Here is a 26,094-nt window from a genome sequence, read left to right as displayed (position 1 = left end):
TATAGAGCACAATTTTTCATATCTTTTTATATAAAGTATGTTCACACCAATTCATGTCTTTATACATTTTTTTTGCATCACAATTATTATTACACATATATACCACAATTTGAGACTATCTTTAAAGTGATTATATCTTTTTTTTTTTTTTTGGTACCAGGGATTGAACTCAGGGGTACTCGACCTCTAAGCCACATCCCCAGCCCTATTTTGTATTTTATTTAGAGACAGGGTCTCACTGAGTTGCTTAGCACCTTGCTGTTGCTGAGGCTCGCTTTGAACTCCTGATTCTCCTGCCTCACCCTCCCCAGCCACTGGGATTACCGGTGTGCGCCACCATGCCCAGCTAAAGTGACTATTTCTGAATAATATTTTAGAATACTTTATGTTCTGGAATGTTTGGAGAGGAAAAAGTAATTGGTGGAAGAAGGCTGGTTCTGGTGGAATAAAATGAAGAACTAACTTCAGTGGCTTGGAGGGGATTCCACTGGTATCAGAATCCAGAAACCAAATCTCAAATGAGGAGGACTGCTGAATGAAGGGTTCACTTTGCTATGCTGTTTTCAGGTGGCAATAGCTCTTGTCACTAAGCAGGATAATTTCTCTGTATTCTGGAATCTCTTCACATTCCTAGCACCAATAGCCTTATTAACTAGGAGACCAAGAGATGGCGCTGTGGGTTCAAGAGAAAGAGAAGGCAGTGGAACCCTGGCTACCTCCCTGTCAATCAGAGGCCACCAAATAAATACAGGGCGGCCTGGGATTTTCCGAATTTGCTTTCTCTTGGCTTCAGTGGCTCCTGCAAACACAGAATAAATGCTCATTCCAGTAATTAAGTGCATAGAATAATCATTTTCTCCTCATCTTCAGCAAGGGCTCAGCTCTCTGACATACTTGATAAGAAGCTGCAGGGCTGAGCTCATGTGTGAATTTCTACTTTTGCTGGAAAGGGAATCTAGCAAGGATTGGGAGGGTGATGACTTTCAATTTTTTTTTTTTTTTTGGAAAACTGTGACTGTCATAAGCAATAGCCTGGCATAAGCAACAAAGTGGGGTGTGGGCAAATGAGAGAAAAACAGATGAACCAAAGCAAAAAGCAAACAAAAATAATTGGCATAATAAATCATTGTGGAGCTCTTGGAACTGTGTAAATCTGCCTTCATACAATGAGCACATTTTTGTCTCAATATCTCCAGCTTTTAATAGAAAGCCAGATAGCTTTGACAGTGGGATTACTTCATGTAAACGTTTCTGTGAACAAAATTGCAACCTCGGTCTTCTCACTAATTTCTTTTTGCACCCCATTAAATTGTTTATTTATTTATAGACAAGGTCTCACTGAGTTGCCCAGGCTCAACTTGAACTTGCAGTTCTCCTGCCTCGGCTTCACAAGCTGCTGGGGTTACAGATGTGCCACAGCACATTACTCAGCTTTACTAGTTTTTTTGTCACAATTTCTATCTTTCTCACATGTCACCTGTCATGTTAGAACCAGAGATGCCTTCTGACAAAAAGAAAAGAAAGAGATAACTTTTTTTTTGAGAGAGAGAGAGAGAGGTTAGAGGATAAAATCATTAGAGATGAAGAGAATTAACTTCAGTTTTGAGGAGGTGATGGTGTCCCATGGGTCCCTTGGGCACCTCATCCTCTGAAAATCTTTTTTTTTTTTTACTCATCTTTTCCCTTGAGCATATATTAACTGTCCTCCTAATTTTTACCTTCAACCTCTCACCCCAGACCAGTAAGCTTGTCAAAATAAACAGAGTGAGGTGGATCAAGCCACAGGGCAAAACACATTAAATACTGCATTTCAATAACTTAGAGCTTGAGGTGCCTTTATTTTTGCTTTAAATATACTTTCCATCATGTCTGGTCATCACAGACTCTCAGGATGAAGAAATATTTACATCCCTTTAAGGAAGATCTGGGCACCCTGTTTCTCTAGTAGGTGGATTTAAAAAAAAGAGGAAGAAGCAGGAGGAGGAGGAGAAAGAGGGGGACAGAAGGAAGGAAGGGAGGGAGGAAGGGACAGATGAACTATTGTTTAATTACATGAAACCTAGAAATTCTCTGGATCAAGTAAAATTTTTACAGCTCAAATTGCCTTTATAATGTTATTTTAGAGGGTGGGGGTGTGGCTCAGTGATATAGAACATAAAGTCCTGGGTTCAAAGCCCACCCCTGCCTTTTTTGTGATGGAGTTTTTGTTGGTTTGCAGTTCTGAGGACTAAATCCTGAGCCTCACACACCCCAGACAAGGCTCTTGCCCTGTCTTCCACCCGAGTCCCTGTGAGCAAGTTTTGAAGCAGTTTGAGAGGATATCTAGTTCTCCAGACACGCTCTCGTGGCCTTGCCCAGCCCTTTTTCAGCTCTCTTCCTAGGAACGACCCCTCCTTCCCATGGCAAAGCAGCTCCCTCTTTTTCCCTGTGTGGTGGCAGCAGGGAACATCTGGTAGCCATTGTCTTGGTACAACGGAAGAACCATCGTTAAATGGCCACATGCTTGCACTTCTGCAAAACAGCCCATTGCCTTTGACCTTCCTCAGAAAAACAGGTCCTCCAGGTCTTCATCTTGAGGTTGTTTTTATGGGCTTGGAGCCTTCTCTAAGTTTTCCACACCCTCTTAAACTTCACAGCATTAGACCGGGCTCTGTGGGTCGGTGAGATTCGTCTTCTCAGGGAAGTACCGTGAGCAGGGCAAGTTGTTATCCTCTGGCTGTTACCCAGTGCCTCCAGCTACACAGCGAGCCATCCTTTCTGCGGGAAACCAGAAAGCTGGTTCCCGTTTGCTTTTTGGACGAGAATCCTCCCTCGGCCACTAAAAGCTCTGTCCTCTTTCTCCCTCAGGGGGCAGGAGCTAGTTCATTTTTGTTTGGATGCTCAGAGGGAGTTTGCCCAGAATATGGAAACAGTCAAGACATTTTTGGAAATCCTGCAGAAGTATTTGTTGTGCTGGAATTTAGGAACGTTTAGGAATGGAAAACTCTGTAGCCATCACTACTTTCAAAAAAGAAAATTGGGGATTCAGATGATCCCAGTCTCCTGTCCCTATTGACTCTTGCAATCAGGGTTCCTTCAGCTTGTGTTTTAGTCGGTTTTTCACTGCTATGACCAACACACTTGATGAGAACAGCTTAAAGAAGGAAAAGTTTATTTTGAGCTCATGGTTTTAGAGGTTCAGTCCATGCTCGGCTGGCTCCGTTGTTCTGGGCCTGAGATGAGGCAGAATATCATGGTGGAAGGGCGTGGTAAGACAGCTGCTCACTCAGCTCTTGGTGGCTGGGAAGCTGAGTGAGAGAGGTTCCAGGGACCAGCATACCAATGGTGACCCACCTTCTCCAGCCACACTCCACCTGTCTACAGTTACCGTCCAGTGTCCCATTCAAATTATTAATCCATCAAATGGATTAATTCCCTGATGAGGATTGATCCAGTCTCATAATCCAGTTTTTTCACCTCTGAACATTCCTGCATTGTTTAACACATGAGATCTTTGAGGGACATTTTTTTAGATCCAAACTGTAACAGCTTGACCCAATCAGCACTCTTTTTTTTTTTTTTTTTTGTACTAGGGATTGAACCCAGAGGCAGGGTCTCACTGAGTTGCAAAGGCTGGCCTTGAACTTGTGATCCTCCTGCCTCAAACTCCCAAGTTGCTAGGAATACAGGGATTCACCACTGCTCCTGGCCTTACCCAACTTTTCTTTCAGAAAAATTTCAAATCAACAGAAAAGTTGAGCATAATGTTCAGCAATTAACATTTTGCTTCAAATGTTTAATCACTTTCTTTGCATATACTTATACCCGTGTGCACCTGCATGCATGCATACACACACACACACACACACACACACACACACACACACACACACACGCCACAAACCACTTTACTTTTTTGAGGTGGAAATACTTGAAAATAAATTGCTGTCACCATGACAATTTATTTCTAGGTATGTCAGCCAACATCCCCTCAGAATAAGTCTATCTTCTACATAAATATTCTGTGAATATTACTCCTAAAAATGAATATTAATTCCATAGCATCATCTAATCTACGATCCATATTCAAATTTCCCCAGATGCCCCAAAAATGTCTTTTTGTAGCTATTCTATTTTCTGATCCAAGAACAAATCTAGGTTCTTCAAATTGCTTTCTTTAATCTCTGGAGTCTCTTCCAATCAAGAATCATCCTCCAAACTTCTATTCTCTTTCAAGGCACTTTTTTTTTTTCAAGGATCCAGGCCAATTGGTCTTGTAGATGGTCCCATATTCTAAAATGGTCTGATTGTTTCCTTATGATCACATTCAAGTTGAGCAGTTTTGCCAAGAACGATATGCAGTGGTATTCACATATACGTTTTACTTCACTGCATCGGGAGGTTCAGAACAGTGCTGCTGGGTTTGATGACTTTCTAAGACAGTGTCCACCAAATGTCTCCAAGGTTAAGATAGGTTTTCCTTCTGTAAGTGCTAAGTAACATGTGAGTGGTCTCTGAGTCTGTGAATAACTAGCTCTCCAGGAGTCTCTCACTTGAGGGTAGTCTTCTCCATTGTTTTTGTTTGTTTGTTTGTTTGTTTGTTTGTTTTGCCTGGATCAATACAGAGGGCTGCAAAATGTCAATCTTCTGATTTTATTGCTACTTGGAATCATTAGCTGAGATTATGGAATAGTTTTTCCTCTTTTCTTTCCTCCTATCCCTTTCATCCCTCCCTTCCCTCTCTTCTCCTTTCTCCTCCTCCTTCTCCCTCTCTCTCTAATTAGTGCTCTTGACTGACAGAACTCACAAGATTTCCCTGAATTAGTGCTGGTTTATTTATTTATTTTTTTTTGTGGGGGAAACCCCTGCTTCGTCTATGGCTGGGGATGTTAGACTAATATAGAGTAGGTAGTAATGAAGTTTTCTCCACTTTGTTGTTATGGTTTACATATGAGGTGTCCCCCAAAAGTTCATGTGTGAAACAATGCAATGATGTTTAGAGGTGAAATGATTAGATTATGACAAGTGTAACCTAATTAGTGGATTAACCCACATCTACTGATATGGATTAACTGGGCAGTAACTGTAGGCAGGTAGGGTATGGCTGGAAGAAGCAGGTAATTGACTTTGGGGTTTATTTCAGTCAACTTTTCATCCATGTGAGCAAAAGACCTAGAAGAACAGCATAGAAGAAGACAGGTTTACTTGGGAATCATGGCTTTAGAGGTCTCAGTCCACAGATGGCCGATGCCATTCCTTTGGGCCCAAGGTAAGGCAGAACAACATGATGGAATGGTGTGGAAGAGGAAAGAAATCTCAGGACATGGCAATCAAAAAGCAGAAAGAGAGAGTGCCGCACACCTGGGTTAAAATATAAATCCCATAGGCATGTCCCAGTGACCTCTAGCCATCCTACCTGCCCACAGTTAGCACCCAATTAATCTGTCAATAAATTAATGCACTGATTAGGTTAAGGTTCTCACAATCCAATCATTTCACCTCTAAACTTACCTTTAGTTTGTAAATATTATTTTTATTATTAATACCTACTTGTTACAAAGGTGTAACGATACATAAATGAGACGCACAAGTCCAATCTAGTCTCTATTTTGACATTAACTTGAGATACAATGAGAGAATATCACCTCTAAATGTTCTTGTATTGTGTCATACATGAGCTTTTGGGGGACACCTCATATCTAAACCATAACAAGGTTTATATTTTGTCCCTGGTGAGCAGAGCTCTCTCTGCTTCCTGGATGCCCTGCTCTGAGCTGTCCTCTACCATGCCTTTCTACCAGAATATTCTGACTCCTCTTGGGCTCAGACCTATTCAGTCAGCTGACCACGAGCTGAACTTCTGAAACCATAAGCCAAAATAAACTTTTCCTCCTCTACATCATTCTTGTCAGGGCGTTTGGTCACAGCAATGCAAAATTGACTGAAACAATTGTGTTTCTTCTAATAAAATCACAGGGATTAAGATCCTACTTCAAATTGAATTTGGCTTTTTCCCCTCTAATTATTTCCTTCTTCTTAACTCTTATAATAGGTGACAAAATGTAAAAGTGATGTCTGACGGATGGAAAGAACAATGCTATAGTCATGAGTGGGCTATGCATCAGCATAGACCAACCACATTTGTGTCTTTCCACATTGTCAGAACTTACTGAATAACAACAAGTTCAAAGGCTACATACTTCACTTTCATCAGTTGCAATTCATGGATCACTTGATAGTCTTAGGCTGAGCAATTATTTTATTCCATCCAAATCTTTATTTATAATATATATATAACACTCAAGTCACACATAACACTTCACACAAATTATACACACACACACATACGCACACACATACACACATATGTATGTATCTATCTATCTAATCTAAGGCAGGTTAAGGCAGCTACTGGGTTACAAGATGCTGTGCCAAGAGCAAATCAAATTCAAGTCACTGTAGGGGTCAGAAAAGGGTTTTGAGGAACCAATCCTGGAGGTCTGGAGAGGTGACAGTTTCACAGTGTCAGCTAAGAATAGGCTGTGTGTTATTGTCATGGGCAGGAAAACCTGCACTGAGCTGAAGCTTGCATTGTGTCATACATGAGCTTTTGGGGGACACCTCATATCTAAACCACAACAAGGTTTAGAACTGACGTTTGTCACTGTGGCAGTGTTTCTGGCTAAGGCTCATAATGAGCGCCTGCTCCCTCTCTGGCCTTGTACTCTTTCTTCCATCTGAAGTAGACCACTTTTGTTAATATCCTGTTTCCTTTTTATCTTTGCTTAGTTATCAACTTCACAATGAGACCTGTTCTGACAGCTTTTTTTTTTTTTTTTTTTTAATACAAAAAGAGTAAAGGTGGGATCCTGTGCTACTTTCAGTGTTTTGAAAGTGGTGGAAGTAGATTGGATTGGCTGTGCTAGTTTCTCACGGGACATCTGTCTCCTTTTTCTGGGCCCCACTGGTTCAGGAAAGGTCGGCGCCATCCAGTGTACGATGAAAGGCACTGTAGAAAGAACGGGGGGCCTGGGATTGGCACAGTGGTAGAGCACTTGAGGCACTGGGTTCGTTTCTCAGCACCACATATAAATAAATAAAAAAGAAGTCCAGGGCTGGGGATGTGGCTCAAGCGGTAGCGCGCTCGCCTGGCATGCGTGCGGCTGGGGTTCCATCCTCAGCACCACATACCAACAAAGATGTTGTGTCCGCGGAGAACTAAAAAATAAATATTAAAATTCTCTCTCTCTCTCTCTCTCTCTCTCTCTCTCTTTCTCTCTCTCTCTTTCCTCTCTCACTCTCTCTCTCTCTTAAAAAAAAGTGAAGGAAAACTTGAAAGCTGAAAGCCAGGTAGTGCCCTGCAGGCACTGCCGAAACACTTCTGGGTGACTGAGGGTAGGTTGTGCTTGCCCCACGGCTCCCTGAACTGTAAGAGAGATGGCCAGTGTGCATGGCAGAGTCAGTTGCTCCTCAGAGAGGGGGGGACTTGGTGAAATACGGGGGGTGACAGCACGTGGTCGGCCACCAGTCCTCTCCTGGTGAGAACACATGTTCCTGATCTTGTAGAATTACCTGACCTATCTACCCAGAAGGCCCTCGAACCTGTAAGACAGTAAGAACTCCTAAACTCCATGAAGAACCATCTCATGTCTGACTAATACGAAGGGTTAACTTTTTTCTTGGGAAGTAGGGGACTGGGGATTGAACCCAGGGGACGCTACCATTGAGCCCTTTTAATTTTTATTTAATTTAATTAATATTTTGTTTTGGTTCCAAGAATGGAACCCGGGGGTGCTTAACCACTGAGCCACATCCCCCAGCCCTTTTTATATTTTATTTGGAGACAGGGTCTCGCTGAATTGCTTAGGGCCTCACTACTTTGCCAAGGCTGGCTTTGAACTTGTGATCCTCCCGCCCCCATCCTCCTCAGCTGCTGGGATTACACTGTCATACCCAGCTTGACTGCTCTATTTAAATGGGCTTCTTTCCATGCCACCTGACTCCTCATCACTTTATACTCAGTTCTGCTTTATAAAATACTATAGAGTATCCATCTTTTAGGTCAATAGTTTATCATCTCTTTTCCCAGAAGAATGTAACCTAGCAAAGAAGAGTTTTGTCCATTTTGTTTGTTGATATATCCCAGGCAACTAGAACAATAATCTCTGTACAGATTACATATTGCATAGATGAATAAATGAAATTAGCCTCTTTTTGTTCATTTTGGTTTGAGAAGTTTTGATCAATTTTCGAGAGAGAGAGATGTTTAGGGAATACTTGGTAATTTGAATGAAAACCAATTTCTTGTAAGCCAAGTCATACTTCTCCCCCCCAGGAAAAGTCTTTTAAATTTAATTTATATTTTTATTAAATTTATGCCTATGCACAGTTTTAAAAGTTAAATAGTTTTATTTGCTTAAAATAAAACCCCACATTCCCCTGCCCCACTCCTTCACAATCTTGATTTTCAATTTTTGGATAAAAAATGCTTTCACTTAAATATTTTAGCTATTGTTCCTAGCCCTTATTTCCATATTTCTTATACATCTATATATTCTTATACTACTGCTTTAAATTTAATATTTTAAAATATTCCCTTGTGGCTTCTTTATTTAGAAGATGAGAATTTATTGCCCTTAATCTTTCCTCTCCTCAATATTTCTTCTCCCACCCTGCCCTCCTTATTGCTGTAAATATGCCATAGGGTTTGGTTAAATCAATATTTGGAAGCACAGATGAACCATGACAGCTTTTTATTTTTCTTGGAAGTAATAAATGGCTCATTTTTTCATTTGCTTAGTGGTCTTTGTATCGTTAATCTATTCTCAAACTTTCTGCCAAAAACATGAATCTCCTTTCAGTAATTTTGAACACCTCTCAATTCTTCTCTCTTTTTTCTTCTCCTTCTTCTTCTTCTTCCTCTCCTCCTCCTCCTCTTCCCCTTTCCTGTTCCCCTACCCCCGCTTCTCCTTGTTCTTCACGCATCCCTTCTGAAGCTCCTCTCCCAACTTTTTGGGCTGGTTGCTCTCAAGTCTTGCTGTAAAGTTGCCTTGGATTTCCCTTTGCCTTTGTCTGAAATTGCCCTTGTTTCTGTTGTGGTTCATTTTGTTTCCTGGATCCCATCTCATTTTCTTGGTTAACTCACTCATTTTGATGGGGTTCATATTCCAGTGGATTCCTGAGAATGATGGTGGAAGAAGAAATATCTCAAGATTTTTTTTAATGTATAAAAGTGTCTCTATTTTTTCCTCATGTATGATTGACATTTTTGCAGGGTATAAAATTCCAAGTTGGAAATTACTGTATTTCAGAATGCTGAAGGAACCACTCCATTTACTGTTAGTTTTCAGTGTTATTTTTATGAAACTTGATATAATTTTGAATCTCTCTTTTTAAAAAAATATTTATTTTTTAGCTATAGTTGGACACAATACCTTTATTTTATTCACTTATTTTTGTGTGGTGCTGAGGATTGAACCCAAGGCCTTGCACATGCTAGGTGAGCACTCTACTGCTGAGCCACAACCCCAGCCCTGATTTTGAATCTCTCTTTGTTTTTTTTTTTTTTTTTTTTTTTTTTGTGTGTGTGTGTGAGAATATGTGTGTGTTGCTGGGGATTAAACCTAGACTTTGTGCATTCGAGGCAAACACTCTACCAACTGAGCTATATCCCCAGCCCTTGAATCTCTCTTCTCTCTTTTATATGAGATGTGTGTGTGTGTGTGTGTGTGTGTATGTGTGTTGTATTCCTCTTTCTATATGCTTTTAGCATCTTATTTTTATACTCACTATTCTGAAATTCCACAATGATTTGTGTTGGTGTAATTAAAAAAAATTTTTGGTCTAGTGACCAGTGGGTTCTTTTAATCCACAAACTCATATCTTTCAGTTCTGGGAATTTCCTTTAAATACCCCACGGACCACCACCAATTTGTTTTTGTTTTTTTGGTGTGTGTGTGTGTGTGTGTGTGTGTGTGTGTGTGTGTGTTCAGTGACAGGAATTGGAGATTGAACCCAGGGCATCACACATGCTAGTTCTACCACTGAGCTTTATCCCCAACCCAAATTAATTTTTAAATAATTTCTACCTCCACTTTTTAAGTTCTTTATCTCTGGACCTCCTATTATGAAGATATTGGACCTTCCCAACTGATTTAAGCTTTTCCTCTTCCTTTTCCTCTTTTCCACTTCATTTTCGCATTCTTTTTTTTTGGGGGGAGGCAATTTCCACAGCCCCAGCCTCTCTTCCAACCCTTCTACTGAATTTTTCTATTGAATTTTTCTATTTTGCTACAGTAGTTTTAATTTTCAAGAGACTTTTCTCTTCCTTTTTACTCTTTCTCTTTTGGTGTTGGGGATTAAATCCAGGAGTGCTCTACCTCTGCTCTACATCCCTATCCCTTTTCATTTTTTATTTTGAGACAGAATCTCTCTAATTGCTTAGGCCCTTGCTAAATTGCTGAGGCTGGCCTCAAAGTTGTGATCCCCCTGCCTCTGCTTCCTGAGTTGCTGGGATTATAGGTGTGAGCCACTGTGTCCAGTATTTTCCTTGTTAACATTTGAAAATTTCATTTCCTATAACCTCATTTTTTGTGAAAGCTCTCTCTTCTCTGTGTCTTTGTGAACTCAATGATTTTGGGAGGAGTTTTTTTTTCTTTTTCCTGCACTATTTTTCCCCACTGAAGCTTCTTTATTTGCTTAGTTGGACCCTGTCCCCTAGCCCTTTTTAATTTAATTTTTTTTAATGACTGAAACAATAAATACTCTGGAAGAACCACTTGTTCTTGCCTGTCTTGTATTTCATTTTGAACATGACTTTGGCCTACCATTAGGCTTTGCATCTAAGAGCAGGGTCTCTGGGGATATGACTCAGTTGGTAGAACACTTGCCTAGCATGCATGGGTGCTGGGTTCAGTCTCTGGCACCACAAAAAGAGCAGTGAATGTGTAGAACTACCATCACCTCATGTTCACAAGATGTTCTATGTTCTATGGATGTCCCCATAGAACATCTTGTGAACATGAGGTGACGGTAGTTCTACACATTCACAAAAGACTTGATATTTAACCTCTTGGCAGTTTTCTTCTTGCCCATGCAGGGATATTGATCAATTCTGGTCACCAAAACATGGCTGCAGAGGTGGTCTGAGATGCTGTCATCAATGTTCTTCCCAATGACAGCTTTGCATCCAGAGTAGTATCTGGCCAGGACTTTTTCAGCTTTCATGAACTTGTACATTTTGATGATAACCACCAGGATCAACCACAGACAGAAAGACTTGTCCTTTTTATACTAGGTAATTTCCTCTCATTCTTGGCCACTGTCTAGTTAGTGAGGCCCCAAGAAGACTGGAGTAAAGCCAGAAACTCTGTGTGATAGAAGGGACTTTTTAATCTTCAATAATACCTGTGTGTGTGTGTGTGTGTGTGTGTGTGTGTGTGTGTGTGTGTTTCTGGGGATCCATCCCAGAGGTGCTCTATCACTGAACTATATCTGTAGCAATTTTTGTTGTTATTGTTTTAAGACAGGGTCTTGCTAAGTTGCCCAGGCTGGTCTTGAACTTGCAATCCTCTTGCCTCATTTCCCTGCGTGGCTGGAATTACAGGCATCTGCCACTGCATCTGACTACAATAAACTCTTTTTATCCTGCAAATGCTAAGCCCTTGGTTTATTTGTTTATATGCCTAGATTATTAAGTATGGAGGAGAGTCAATAAATAATATCCCTTTATTCCACTTCTGATCTTGGAATCAATTGAGGTATACAAAGATCAAAATAAGAATTTTATTTCTGATAATACTAACTGGAGAATGTGGCTCTAGGTATTTCCCTAATGAGACCAGTTCACAGCCCTATTAACACAGATATAAATTTCAGGTCTTCTCTGCACATGTAATGCATGCCTATAAACCTAACCACACAGGGGAGAGCAAACTAGTGTATTTTCTTGGCAAAAGGCAAGCTTCAACCCCTCACACCGATGGTGTGAATGTGTCTCCCAGAAAGTCTGTGCTGGGAATTTAATCCCCAGAGCTCGAGCATTGGGAGGTGGGCTTCCTGGGAAGTGATGGGGCCAGGTGGGCTCTGCCCTCAGGAATGGGTTAAAATGTTCTGTCTCAGGGTGGGTTTATTATCTCAGGAATGGATTATTTTGTATTATTATTATTATTATTATTATTATTATTATTATTATTATTATTTGTGGTGCTGGGGATTAAACCCAGGACCTTGTGCATGTGAGACAAACACTCTACCAACTGAGCTATATCCCCAGCCCCCAGGAGTGGATTCTTTATAAAAAGATGAAGTTGGCCTCCTTTTCTCTCTCTCTTGCCACTTTTTTTTTTTTTTTTTTTTTTTTACACTGGGGATTGAACTCAGGGGCACTCAACCACTGAGCTACATCCCCAGTCTATTTTTGTATTTTATTCAGAGACAGGGTCTCGCTAAGTTGCTTAGCACCTCACTTTTGCTGAGGCTGGTTTTGAACTGGTGATCCTCCTATCTCAGGATAGAGCCATTGGGATTACAGGTGTGCACCACTGTGCCTGGCTTCTCTTGAGCTTTCTACTTCCCCTCTGTCATGACGAGGCAGCAAGAAGACCCTCCCTGGTGCCAGACCCTCAATCATGGACTTCCCAACTTTCAGAAGTGTGAGAAATAAATCTCTCATCTTTATAAACTACCCAGTCTCAGTTAGAGTAGCACAAAATGAATTAAGATGACTTCTAAAATATCTGTATAGTTTTGTTCTGCTTGCTTTGCAGTGAGCCTTTATTGAGTTCAAATATATATATTTTTTCATTAACTATTATTCCTTGCTTTAACCTCACTGGAACCCTGGCTTAGCTGCGCCTCTGCAGTTTAAGGCAAGCTTCAACCCCTTACACCAAGGCCGGAGAACTAATTTCTTAAGTTCATTCTTCTGACCCTTTTCATACCAGAAACATCCGTCTCCATATTGTATTTTGATCCTCGAGGTCAAGCTTAGTTTCCTAGCCAAAATCCTGAGACATAGGAGTTTTGGAATTCAGTAAACATTTTCACTCCGATTTGGAAGCAGAGAAGAAATAAGGCAGAGGAGGCAAACAAATGACCATCAAACAGTAAATTACTGATTAAGCAGAGTGAAGAATGTGATATCAAATCCAAGGCCTAATGAGGTTTATTGATATCTGTCCCAAAGGCAATGAGTAAGATTTACCCAACCAGGCACTGAACGAGAATGACAACCACAGGCTCCACCGAGTGGCAGGCAGACCAGAAAGTACCCACGTGTGGCAGCCACGCCTCAAAGAGAAAAATCTCAGAAAAGGCAGAGCTGAGCACGCTCAGTCCCCGTCACATGGCTGCAGGCAGATCAGCTGGAGATGAGGGGAGAGAATCCAGAGTGACTTCTATCACTCTCTTCCCATCAGGGGTCTCATGTGGAAAGCCTCTTAGCTGTGGGACACATGAGGGACAGGAATAAGTGCTTCCCCCAATTTAGATCCTGTATCCTCCCAAGTTGAAATCAGAGATCAAAACTGTATCATTTATTTTTCAAACATGGCCCTTTGTGGAGAGTGATTAGGAACCCTATTAATAATTGGCTCAGGACTAGAAGCATGTGCTAGAAACACCCAGGACAACCAGAATTACAGGTGACCTTACCTAAAGAGAATTGTGGGAATTCCCAGTGGATTTTTGCTACCTGGATTATGACACTCTTGTATTTTCTCAAGTAGTCGCTAATGGGTCGCTGCCCTTCAATGGCTTTTCCCTATTTGTTCTTGATCACATCATAAGGAAAGCAGAGAGAAGGAAACATAAAAGTGTGTTCCAGTTATATTAAGTATATTAGGTTTAGAATAAATATCCACCCAATACATAAATACATAAAGGAAAGAGCGTAATTGGCAAAATTCATGTTCTGTAGAGATTTAGGTCCCGTTAACAACTTTAGGAAAAGAAAGAAAGAGAGAAGGGAGGGGGGAAGGAGGGCAAGAAAGAAGGAAGGAACCAATTGACCGTCACTGGGAAAATGGAGCTTGTTTAATCCTGTTCCAAATTGTGTGGATCTCCGTCTCGGATCACAAAAAAGGTAACACTCAACTCACTAGCGAGACACCAAGAGCCAATTTCCAGATATTTAAAGAGCATCGATCTCCAGAAGGTTATTGACTATTAATACACTTTACAACTGGGGAGAGATTTTTATTTTATTTTTTTTTTCATTTCCTGTTTCTTATCTTATGTTCCCAAATTGAGGCCATTCCTTGGCCAGAAGAGCAGGTTTCTGCATGCTCTGTCTTCTGCCATTTATCAAAACTTTGTCTTGGCCCTTTTCAGTTCATTAAAACCAGGAGGAAAAATTTCACAAAAGGACAGAACTGTGCTTTAAATCAGGAACATTGCGTGTGAGTATCGGGATGGTGTGTCTGCGACTGGAGGTGGCTCTGGTGATGGGACACTGATGCATGTCATTGCTTGGGAGTGAAGGAAGGAAATGCCAAGAGAAAAATCAAACAGGATCCCCAAGGGAGCAAGTGTTCCTTGCCATCCCTGGCAACGTGACACAGTGCACATGAGCCAGATCCTGGATGACAGTAACAAAGTTGATCAATCTCAAACCCAAACAACTGTTTCAGTATTGAACTTGTTTTGTTTTTCACTAAACATGAGGAGGTGAATTTAAGGTTTCCATTTGTGGTTTCCGAAAAGAAGGCAGTTTGGCAGTGACAGTTTCCCACTAAGTGCAAATAGATCATGCTATGACAAGAGCTGAGTTTTGTTCTTGTCAATAGTGATTATTATGTCATCTGGGTCAGCCTGATTTATCGACATGGGAGGTTTCATGACCAGCGACTGAGACCCTGCTAACCACTGAAACACCCTGTTCTTTCTGACAGATTGCAGTAGCTCCCTGCTTTCCCCGCTCTCCAGAGTTTCACTTTCTGGGGTTCAGTTACCCATGGTCAATCATGGTCCCAAACTATTATTATACTGCAATGAGGATTAGTATAGAATGAGAGGGGGAAGAGAGACCAAAACTTCTATTGCAGCATATTGCAATAATTTTTTGTTGTTAGTTGTTGTTGTTAATCTCTTACTATGACTAGTTTATACCTAGGATTTGCCATCTACATATCATTTTTTTTCTTGGGACACATGTGGGACCAGGTTATTAACCCTCATTCTGCTGTAAACCTGCCTTCTCCTATTGCTCATATCTTCTTATCCCAGCAGGGGCGCTGTACCGCATTCCAGCTTGGTCCACCTGCCTTTGCAGTCTCCCCTTTCAACCCATCCTGCACATCACAGTCACACAGTCTCCTTTAATCATCGTCTTTAACAACTGTTCTACCAATAGAATAGGAATCCCTTTTATGCTTAGCGTGGTTCCTGTATACCATCCTTAAGGAACTCATGGGCGAGTTGGTGAGGTCAGCCCTGCACATTTACATAACCTGGGATTTTACAACCACCTATCATCACTCCCATCAACCTCTCCGTCTTTTCTTCCCATACACAGTTATAATTCAACTAGTCTCCCAACAAAGCTAAATTGGTGAGGTGTAAACTTAGCAAACATTATCAGATACACATTTTTTTCATTCATCCAAGTATTTGCATTCCTAATTTTAATCTATTGCTAGGTATTATGTGGTGCTAATAACTTACAAAACTTCACAAAGTCAAAAGGAGATGGAGATGCATATGTGTACACACACACACACTCACACACACACACACACACATATACACATTTTTTTTTTTGTTGTTGTTCCGAGGATTGAACTCAAGGGTGTTCAACCCCTGACCCACATCCCCAGCCCTATTTTGTATGTTATTTAGAGACAGGGTCTCACTGAGTTGCTTAGTGCCTTACCTAGGCCTCCGGGGCCTCTGGGATTACAGGCGTGTGCCACTGTGCCTGGCCACACACACACATTTGTAATGGTGTAATGGAGCCATCTCCATGTCCACGTTCCAGCCTTTCTTCAGCTTTCTGTGGTGTCTTCCTCCTCCTATAGGCCACTCATATCTCTAAAGCAGTTGAGTCCTTCCCTACTGACTGCTTATGTCCAGAGTCCCCTTTTTCTTTTCTGGTTCCTTTTTACTATTAGAACTTGTAGATATTGGAGGGCACTTTCAGCCTGCAGAAACAACAGGTACCTTTTCTAAGGTTTTTTCAAACCTTAAAAAAATGTCTCACAGATAATTAAAACAAAAGCAAAAACCCACAGACATGTGAAGACCTCAACTGTGCAGGGATTCAAATGACCGCCAAGTCTTGGTTCTGAGCTTGCCCTCTTCTCTCTCCTGCAGCTCATTTGGCACAAAATTTCTTCTTTTTGACGGAGGTGGTGGGGGTAGAGGGGTGGGGAGGTTACTGAGGATTGAACTCAGGGGTACTCGACCACTGAGCCACATCCCCAGCCCTATTTTGTAGTTTATTTAGAGACAGGATCTCACTGAATTGCTTAGCACCTCACTGTTGCTGAGGCTGGTACTGAACTTGCTATCCTCCTGTCTCAGCCTCCCGAGCTGCTGGGATTACAGGAGTGCATCACTGCATCCAACTACAAAATTTCTTGTCCTTTGGTCCTGCTATTAGTCACAGGTTTCTTTTTTTAAAATATTTATTTATTTTTTTAGGTGTAGATGGACACAACACAATGCCTTTTATTTTTATGTGGTGCTGAGGATTGAACCCGGGTCCTGCCCATGCCAGGGGAGCGCTCTACTGCTGAGCCACAATCCTAGCCCCTAAGTCACAGGTTTCTTGACCCTTTAGCATTTTTTCAACATTTTAGCAGAATTTTTACAAATTCTTTTTTTTTTTTTTTTTTTTTTTGTACTGAGGATTGAACCCAGGGGCGCTTTGCCACTTAGCCACATTCCAAGATCTTTTTATTTTTTTATTTGGAGACAAAGTCTCACTAAGTTGCTTAGGGTCTTGCTAAATTGCTACAGCTGCCCTTGAACTTGTGATCCTCTTGTCTTAGCTTCCCAAATCACTGGGACAATAGGTGTGCACCTCCATACCTAGCTGCAAATTCTCTTAACAAAAGAAAATTAGGTATGATTTTTCTTCCAGCACAGGTGACACACCTGCTCTGCAGTCAACAAAGCCAAAAGTCTGTGAATGGACCAGTGAAAGTATCAGACACATCTGCCACCATATTGTCTGTGAGTACTTGAGATCTTGCCTGGTGAGGTGCTGGCCTGAGCACAGCCTGGGGAGCAGTGGGCAGCCAAGTCAAAAAACTAGCCAGTAGGGCTGGGGATATGGCTCAAGTAGTAGCACACTAGCCTAGCATGTGTGAGGCACTGGGTTCAATCCTCAGCACCACATAAAAATAAGATAAAGATATTGTGTCCACCTAAAGATAAAAAAAATACTTAAACAAAACAAACAAACAAACAACAACAACAACAACAAAAACAGCCAGTAGTTCTCAGTTTTAGAAGATTAAACTCTGGGAACAGTGTCTGATTTGAGGGCTGTAGGTGAGTGGGGAGGTAATAGCACCATCTAGTGGGAGTGAGACCACAAAAATGTACAGAATGAATGGGAGTGGACCATGTAATTGGCCTTGGGATACACAGAGACAAGGAACCCCGCAGGCACCTGGTTATTGACAGGATGCAAGATGGGAGCCAGTCATGAGGTCAGGGGGCTCGGAACTGAGAGAAAAGAAATGAAAGAGGAGAATCACACCAGTCTTTAATGGAAAGTGGAATGAAAAGGATAAGAACCATTTATTGTCTTTGTCTAGGATCCATCCAGGATCCAGAGCTCTGGAATTTAAAACAAAAACAACAGCATCAACAACAACAAAAACAAGAACAAATAATTAAAACAACCAAGTATATCCACTATCACCATGGGGCCTGGGGTAGTGTCCCTTAACCTGTAACTAGGGAGCCTGAGGCAAGAGGATTGCCAAGTTCAAGGCCAGCCTCAGCAACTTCAGCTCAAATAAAAGAGCTGGGGATGTAGTTCAGTGGTAAAGTGCCCCTGGATTCAATTCCCAGTATCAAAACCAATCAACGAACAAAACATTACCACTGTTGGGTTAATATCCATTTAAGCAATCTGATTTATCTTTTCTGTCCAGAAATTTTTAAAAAAATGCTTTTCATATCTGCATTTCAACTTTAACAAAGGTAACAGGGGGTACTAGTTAGCAATTATAAATGCAATGGAAAAACACATATTGCATTTTCACTCTATAATGGGGTCCAGAAAATTAGAGGAAGGAGTTAGAAAGGGAAGTGTACACAGAAGGTAGAATAGGAGTTAAAAGAGATTTTTTAAAAATATATTTATTTATTTTTTAGTTGTAGTTGCACACAATACCTTTATTTATGTGTGGTGTTGAGGATCAAACCCAGGGCCTCGCACATGCTACACGAACATTCTACCACTGAGCCACAACCCCAGTCCCTAAAAGAGATTTTGACCAGGCAAAACACTTACAGAAAGACAGGAGCCCTGGTAGTCACACCTGTAGGTTGAGCGGCAGAGGGGCACCGAGGCTGTCCACTGCTGTGCACCCGTAATTGTTGAAGACACGTCAATAAGAAGGGTGCTCCTTGGAATCATGCACTTCAAGTTGGACAGATGAAACTGCGGGGCCAACGTGACATCTAACACATCGTCCTCTTTTAGAACAAAGTGAGAGAGGCAAGAGCTTCAAATGAGCAAAAGTTTATCCAGTTTGCAATCAAATGAACACACTATGGGCTCAGAGCCAACGAACAGCTTCATCAGATTTTCGTCAGTGCCCTTCGCTTGAGCAGCTGGAATGTTTTAGAAGTACCATCCTTCAATCCTTTGAAACAAGGGATTTGTCTTGTTTGGGAAATATGCATCTCATCGCACAAACGGAACACAGTGTCCTTGGGTTAGTTATTCTCTAGAGGACCAGCTTTCATAGCATTATTTGCCAGGAACATAGCAAAGGGAAGGGGAAAGCTGATTGTGACTTTATTTCAGACATGAGAGGCTGGGAGACATTTATATAGATAGTTAGAGGGAGTTGTGAGAGCTGCAGGCTCCTCTCCCAGGTACCGTATTCACGGAACTCTCAGAAGGAAACCAAACACTGCCCCTTTTATTCATATCTAGGAATCCATGAAGACACATCAGTCAGGAGCAAAGGACCAACCTCAGAAATATGACTGCTTTTTTGAACCCAAAAGCTCAGTTAAAGGCACTGGGAACTAGTTCAGCTGTGGAATAATATTCCTGCCACTTTTCCTCAAATCTGTACTTCTTTTTCTTTAACCATTGAGAAAGTAAAGGCTCATCTGTCTCTAGTTCCACACACCTGTACTCACACAAACTTCAGACTGATTTGTGATGTTCATGTAAAAAATAAAAACACATTAAGAACCAAAGGAGCCGGGCACGGTGACACATACCTATGATCCCAGAAGCTCAGGAGGCTGAGGCAGGAGGATCGTGGGTTCAAAGTCAGCCTTAGCAATTTAGCAAGGCTTTAAGCAACTCAGCGAGATCCTGTCTCTAAATAAAATATATAAAAAAAAGGGCTGAAGATGTGGTTTAGTGGTTAAGCACCCCTGAGTTAAAAACAAACAAACAAACAAACAAACAAACCCAAGGGAAAGTATAGGAAAATAATAAGAAAAACTAAAAATAAAAAATAAGGGCTAACATTTATATAATTTTGAGATACTAATGATAATTTGAAGAGTAAAACCAATGCTAAAATTTGTTTATTCATAAAGGAAACTAGGGCTAGATCAGACTTCATTCAAGTAGAAAAAAATGTCTACTCTGTTTTGCAGCATTGAGGATGGAACCCAGGGCCTTTTGCATGCTAGGTGGGTGTTCTAACCACTGGGCTACATCCTCAATCCCCTGTTTTTTTTTTGGTACTGGGGATTGAACTCAAGGGCACTCAACCACTGAGCCACATCCCCAGCCCTATTTTGTATTTTATTTAGAGACAGGGTCTCACTGAGTTGCCTAGTGCCATTGCTGAGGTTGACTTTGAACTCACAATCCTCCTGCCTCAGCCTCCCGAGCTGCTGGGATTACAGGCGTGTGCCACTGCACCTGGCTTTATTGTTCTTGTTCAGGATAAAAAGCATCAAACCTGGAAAGAATATGTGCAAAATCCTGTTCCAGGTTCCTTCTGGCTGCCCACAACCCACTCAAGCTCTCCTGTGACAAAGCAAAAGCAGAGAACTCGGGCGGCTGGCGTCCAAGGATGGGAGTGTGGAGGGAGCACAGGGCAACAGGGCGCAACCCTGGGAACTACAGGGGTGAAGGGACAGCGAGGACACACTCACAGCTGTCCTGGGGCCACAGGGAGTCTTGCCACTGATCGCTGGTTTGCACAGCTATTTCCCTCCCTGTTCCTCTGCTGTCTCCTCCTTCTTGTGGCCAACCCCATGATCCTGGGTTCTGGCCACAGGCACAAGCTGCTCTTCATTCTGATCCCACTTGACAGCCTCTCTGTGGCCTGATTTTTACAGTTTTCTTTTCCACATCCAGATGGCTGGAGTGGGTGGTGCATGGATACAGAGCGCATACAGATGAGAGTTCCCATGGGGCGTTATCAGAATAAAAGGCTCACCCCAGCCTGAACGGACCCCAGAAAGGGTGGTATGACAACATGAGGAAGCCACTCGCTCAGAACCGTTTACACATTTTTTTTTTTTTTTAAATAGTAGAGGTTTGGGAATGTAGCTCAGTGATAAAGCATTTGCTCAGCATGGGTGAGGCCCCAGATACAATACCCAGCACTGCAAACAAGCAAACAAACAAAAAAGTAGAGAAATAATCAGAAGAATAAATACAAATGACTAATAATCTTATAGAAATGGTAGATAAGCCCAATAATGACAATTAGATTCCTTTTTTATAGAATATTTTTATAGAAGATTGGTAACTATTTCAAAGTTAATAAAATTATAACCAATAACAACTATTATTATGAATTATTATACTAATTTTCCATTATAATAAAATCATACTGAATTTGTAATATAAAATCATGAATTATAACAATATAATAAAATTATGATAAAATTATAACATAATAAAATATGACAGCCAGGTTTGGCAGAGGGTGTGAAGAAGCCCATGCCACTAGATGGTGTAAATCGACCCCATCTCTGCAGATCCATATAGTGAACACATCGAAAGCCTTAAAAATGTGCTTGCACTTGACATAGCATTTTCCATACTAGGAAGTTATTCTAAGAAAATCATTCATATGAGTGTTTTAAAATTTACTCTACCTTTCTGCAACGAACAGTGTGTGAGAACTTGTCATTATTTATGTTCGAACGTCTGATTTTGTTTCTACCAATGTTTGAGACTTAATGAAGCATGGGTACAAAACTAACTTTATATATGTGTATAAGAGAGTAGATTAATTGCTTATCACTAATTAATCCCCCAAAAGAACAACAGAAGCCTTCACTTATATTGTTTATGTGGCAATGTATTTGAAAATCTTTCAAGTACATAATTAGCAATATGAGGTGTATTTGTGCAATAAATTTCATTCATAACCTATACAGGGTGGGGGATATTGAACGTGCCCTAATCAGGAAGCCACAGCTGGAAGGGGGCTGCATTCACCTTACATTATTTAAATGCAGTTACTTAATCTTCATGGAGCAGTTGTTAAATAGTGGATGTTAGAAATACTTCCTTTTCTGAAGTGGGTGAGGGTCAAGATAAGTGCTGGCTAGAAAACTCCGTGCTCCACAGTTCCTGCAGAAAGATGCAAGAACTAAGCAAGCCCAGCATCGATGGGGTCTAGACCCTCCACATACTTTCGCCACCCAGCTTAACCAGGGACTTGGTCACTGACCATCTAGATGACTGAAACACCCTACTGTGTGAATAGCAAATAACAAAGAGAAACTTCTTTGTCCTGGCTAAGGCCAAGAATAAGGATTTTACCAAGCTCACAGCTGGTTCTAAATCAGTCTTTATGACTTTCACTGGAAAATTAGTACTGGTTAGCTGTTTGCTAAAAAAAAAATAAATAGGTTAAAGCACCCTGCATATGCAATATGCATCAACCAGGTAAGCAAGTGTGCATAATACTGTCATTTGAATTTTACAAATAGAGAAAGTAAGGTCCAGCAATGTTGTGACTATTCCAGGCCACTGGGCAGAGAACAGCTGTAACCTAATACTTTTACATGTATTAATTAGCACATTTGTGTGTGTGTGTGTGTGTGTGTGTGTGTGTGTGTGTGTGAGGTACTAGGGATTGAATCCAGGATCTTGTACATACTAGGCAAGTACTCTACCACTGAGCCACATCCCCAAACCCTTTTTAAAGTTTTATTTTTAGACAGGGTCTTGCTTAGTTGCCCAGACTGACCTCCAATTTGTAATCCTCCTGCTTCAGCCTCCTGAGTAGCTGGGATTACAGGTGTGCACCACCACACCTGGCTAGCTGGCAGTGTTTCATCAATGTGGAAACCATCATTGATGAGCCACATCTATATTGCAGCTGTTTCTGTACAAATGCCAAGTGCATTTAGCCAGCATGGAGACCATTTGCCAGGGGCTGCCTCCAATGCTATTCACCCTGGTGGTTTTTGGTCCTGCTGGTAGTCATCCAAACATGCACCATCAAACAGAGTTGGTCCCAGTGTCCTTTTGTATCTTTGAAAAGTGAATTATTATTGAATTCACAGCAGTCATTTGGACTCAGCCTGGGTCAGCACAAACATTGCCCATTAAATCCAGAAGTAAAGAAATTATTACAATAACTTTGACCGTAATAATTTTTTTTACATGTCTCTTGATACCATCTGGTTAGTTTTCAATTTAGTGTAAAGACACCAGAACTGAGATCTGACCTGGTCAGGGGGTGGCTTCTCCCCTGCTGAACTCAGCACACAAGCTCTCACAGCTGTTTCTCTTTAAGGTTTGTGGGAAACTTGCTATCCTCTCCCACTTGACTTGTCTCTCTTAAGAACAAAAGCCAGAAAGGTCTAGCTCTGGAGACTCCAAGCCTGGCCCCCTGTAGTTACTGGATAGCCCCAGGCAAGACTGTCCATTGTCAGCTCCAGTAATGAACACTAAAAGCTGGAGCAGACTCCTCTTTCACACACACAAAAGGCACCATGCTATGCGCTGTAGCTACTTGTAATATTTTGGTGACCATGGAAGGAAGAGGAGTCAAAAATCAGATACAGTGACATGAGACCTCACCCATGGATTGTGGCCCTTCCAGAGTAGACCCCAGGTGGAAGCCGGCTCCCCGGCTAACTTTGTGTCACTTCTTTACTGAATATCAAAGAGTTGCTCCATAGAATTTCCACTGTATTTTATGTTGGCTTTGCAGGAAGGACCTGAAACCACTGCGGACTCTTCCAGGAGGGCTGATTGACAGGGAGCAGCATATATTTCTCTGAAGAACCTGCAATTGCTTCATCTCTAGGGTGACTACTAACAACATGTTAGGGGGCAGGTGCATTTTTCCCTTCAAACTCATTGAAAAGGAATCTTCCAAGTGATGGTGCTTCTAACAACCATCTCATATGTAGCCAGAAAAGGACTTTTCTTTGTTGTTTGTTTGTTTTGTTTTTTGTTTTATTTTTTTTTTTTTTTGTACTGGGGATTGGACTCAGGATCACTTGACCACTGAGCCACATCCCTAGCCCTATTTTGTATTTTATTTAGAGACAGGGTCTCACGGAGTTGCTTAGCGCCTCACCATTGCTGAGGCTGGCTTTGAACTCGCAATCCTCCTGTCTCAGCCTCCTGAGCCACTGGGATTACAGGCCACCGTGCCCAGCTCATAGCCAGGAAAGGAGATTTTTAAAATGAGAGGAGGAGAGTTCAGAGAGAAGGTCCACTAGAGAAGACAGTAACAATGAGGCTGGGAAAAATAAAGTTGGAGGAATTCCCTACAAGTAAAACCACCAGAGATTGGATATTGGATAACTACTTTAGAAAATAAAGGCTTTAAAAAAAATAAAAGAAGAGTAAAGGTGGGATCATGTGCTAACTTGAATGTTTCAAAACTGGTGAAAGTTGATTGGATTGGCTGTCCTAGTTTCCCACCTGGGACATCTGTCTTCTTTTTCTGGGCCCTGCTGGTTCAGAAAAGGTGGGTGCCATCCAATGTATGATGAAAGGCATTGTAGGAAGAACCAGGGGCCTGGGATTAGCCCAGTGACAGAGCACTTGAGGCCGTGACATATTAATTTCTTACAAAGGTGTTGGGATCCCTGTCAAGACAGATCTTACCCTTCGAGTAAGAAGGGTCTTGATACCCCTGTAAATACTGACATATCCAGGGAGCACACAATGCAGAGAAAAGGGATTTGCAAATGGAAATTCTCAGGTGTGTCAGAGAAATACTGCCGAAAAGTAAACCAGTTGTTCAGTGTTTCAAGGAAGAAAAACATTTTTAATCTTATTTTTCCCTGAGCTTATATAAGGCGGGTCCCTGTATACCAGGGTATATTAAATCTTTATTTAGCTATGCCAACTTTTAATTCCGAAAGTGGATTTGAAACTGGCCACGGAAGCTAGATACTTTTCTCCACTGAAAGGATGGCATTAATTTAATCAGAAAGAAAGTAAAATTTATAGTATACCAATTATTTCTCATAATTATTGATTAAGTTCATAGTAGGAATAGTACTGAAGACCAAGGCTTGCTGGGTGTTATTCTTTCCCTTGAGGAGTATCCACACGGAGACATGCACGGGTGGATGAAAAGTGGCCACCCTGGGTGAGAAACAGCAAGTGCCAGATGAGGTCAGGAGAGACAGAAAAGGAAAGACCCAAACCAAGGATGGACTGTGAAAAAGCAGAGGGAAAAGGGTGAATATTTTGAAGCCACAGGAACAACCTCAGGCAAGATGGCGGGCAAATTAGTGTGTTAATTTCCCGGGTGCTCTTTCCCAGGGTTGCTGGGCAAGAACAGTAGTATCTACAGTCCTGACAGCCAGTTTCTCTGGAGTATTTTACAGCAGGTCCATGAAGCTAGGACTTTATTATTATCTTCACTTTACAAAGGGAGAGGACATTAGAATAGAAATTGCATATTTATGTCTAAGGGTGTGTCTGGGTGTGTATGTATATGTACAAATCAATAGAAATGTAGCTGGTATATGCCAATCAATATTCTGCTTCTATTTTCCCCAGGGGTTATAGCTTCTGTTGTATGTGCTTTTGGATCCCTTAACAGCCATCATAATAGTGGGAAGGATATCTGATTAGATATTTTCCCGACAATCATTGAACTTAATATGGGGCACATAATAGGCATTCCATAAATATTTGTAGATGTCAAATATTAACTCTGAACTAGAGTTTTATGTGGCACAATGTTGCCATTGTATATTGCCTTGGTGCCTAAGGCAGGTATTAGAAGGGAAAATAGAAGAGTTAGAACAAAAGTTTTTCTGCTTTCATTTGTTTGCTCATTATTTCAATCAATAAATGCTCAGCTCTGACATATGCTAGCTGCTGGCTAGGAGGAGAGGGAGGTCGAGGGGCCTGGGAATCTCACCCCGCTCCTCAGATGGCTGGGGAAGCGCTTACCCTAGCATCAACCATTTGATTACATGTCTGTGCTATTTAATGAAATATTTTTCTGACATTCATTCCACAAAAATGAGACCCAGAGATGTATGGAATAGTCGTTCACTCAGCATAAACCAGAACTGAGTGTGTTTTTCAGGGAGATGAAGGATGTCTAGCTGATTTTCTCATTGTCTATCAACTGCTTTCTAATTTATTTTTAAGATGATTTCAGGCAGTACAGAAAATACTGCGCTGCTCATTTTGTGCATATTAGTTTCCTAATTGTTCCCACCTGTGGGATCTGTCTACACTCTCCCTGCATGTGCAGGTATTGCAGCAAGATTATTTCTCTAAACTATAAATCATTCCTGACCTCACCAAGGCATTAACTGATGATTACGCAAGAATGGAGGAATCGTTATCAGAATTCACTATTGCCAAAATGAAAAAGGGCTAAAGTTGAAAAATTTCAATAATAGCTACATGAGGTATTTTATTAATGAACTGTACCATAAAGTTTAGTTTGGTCTTGACATGTGTTGTTATGCTTAATAATCACATTGAATACAGTTAATAGGACA

Source organism: Spermophilus citellus (genome assembly GCF_964194105.1).
Source record: "Spermophilus citellus genome assembly, chromosome: 12".
Classification (NCBI taxonomy): Eukaryota; Metazoa; Chordata; class Mammalia; order Rodentia; family Sciuridae; genus Spermophilus; species Spermophilus citellus.
This window is presented reverse-complemented; position numbering follows the sequence as displayed.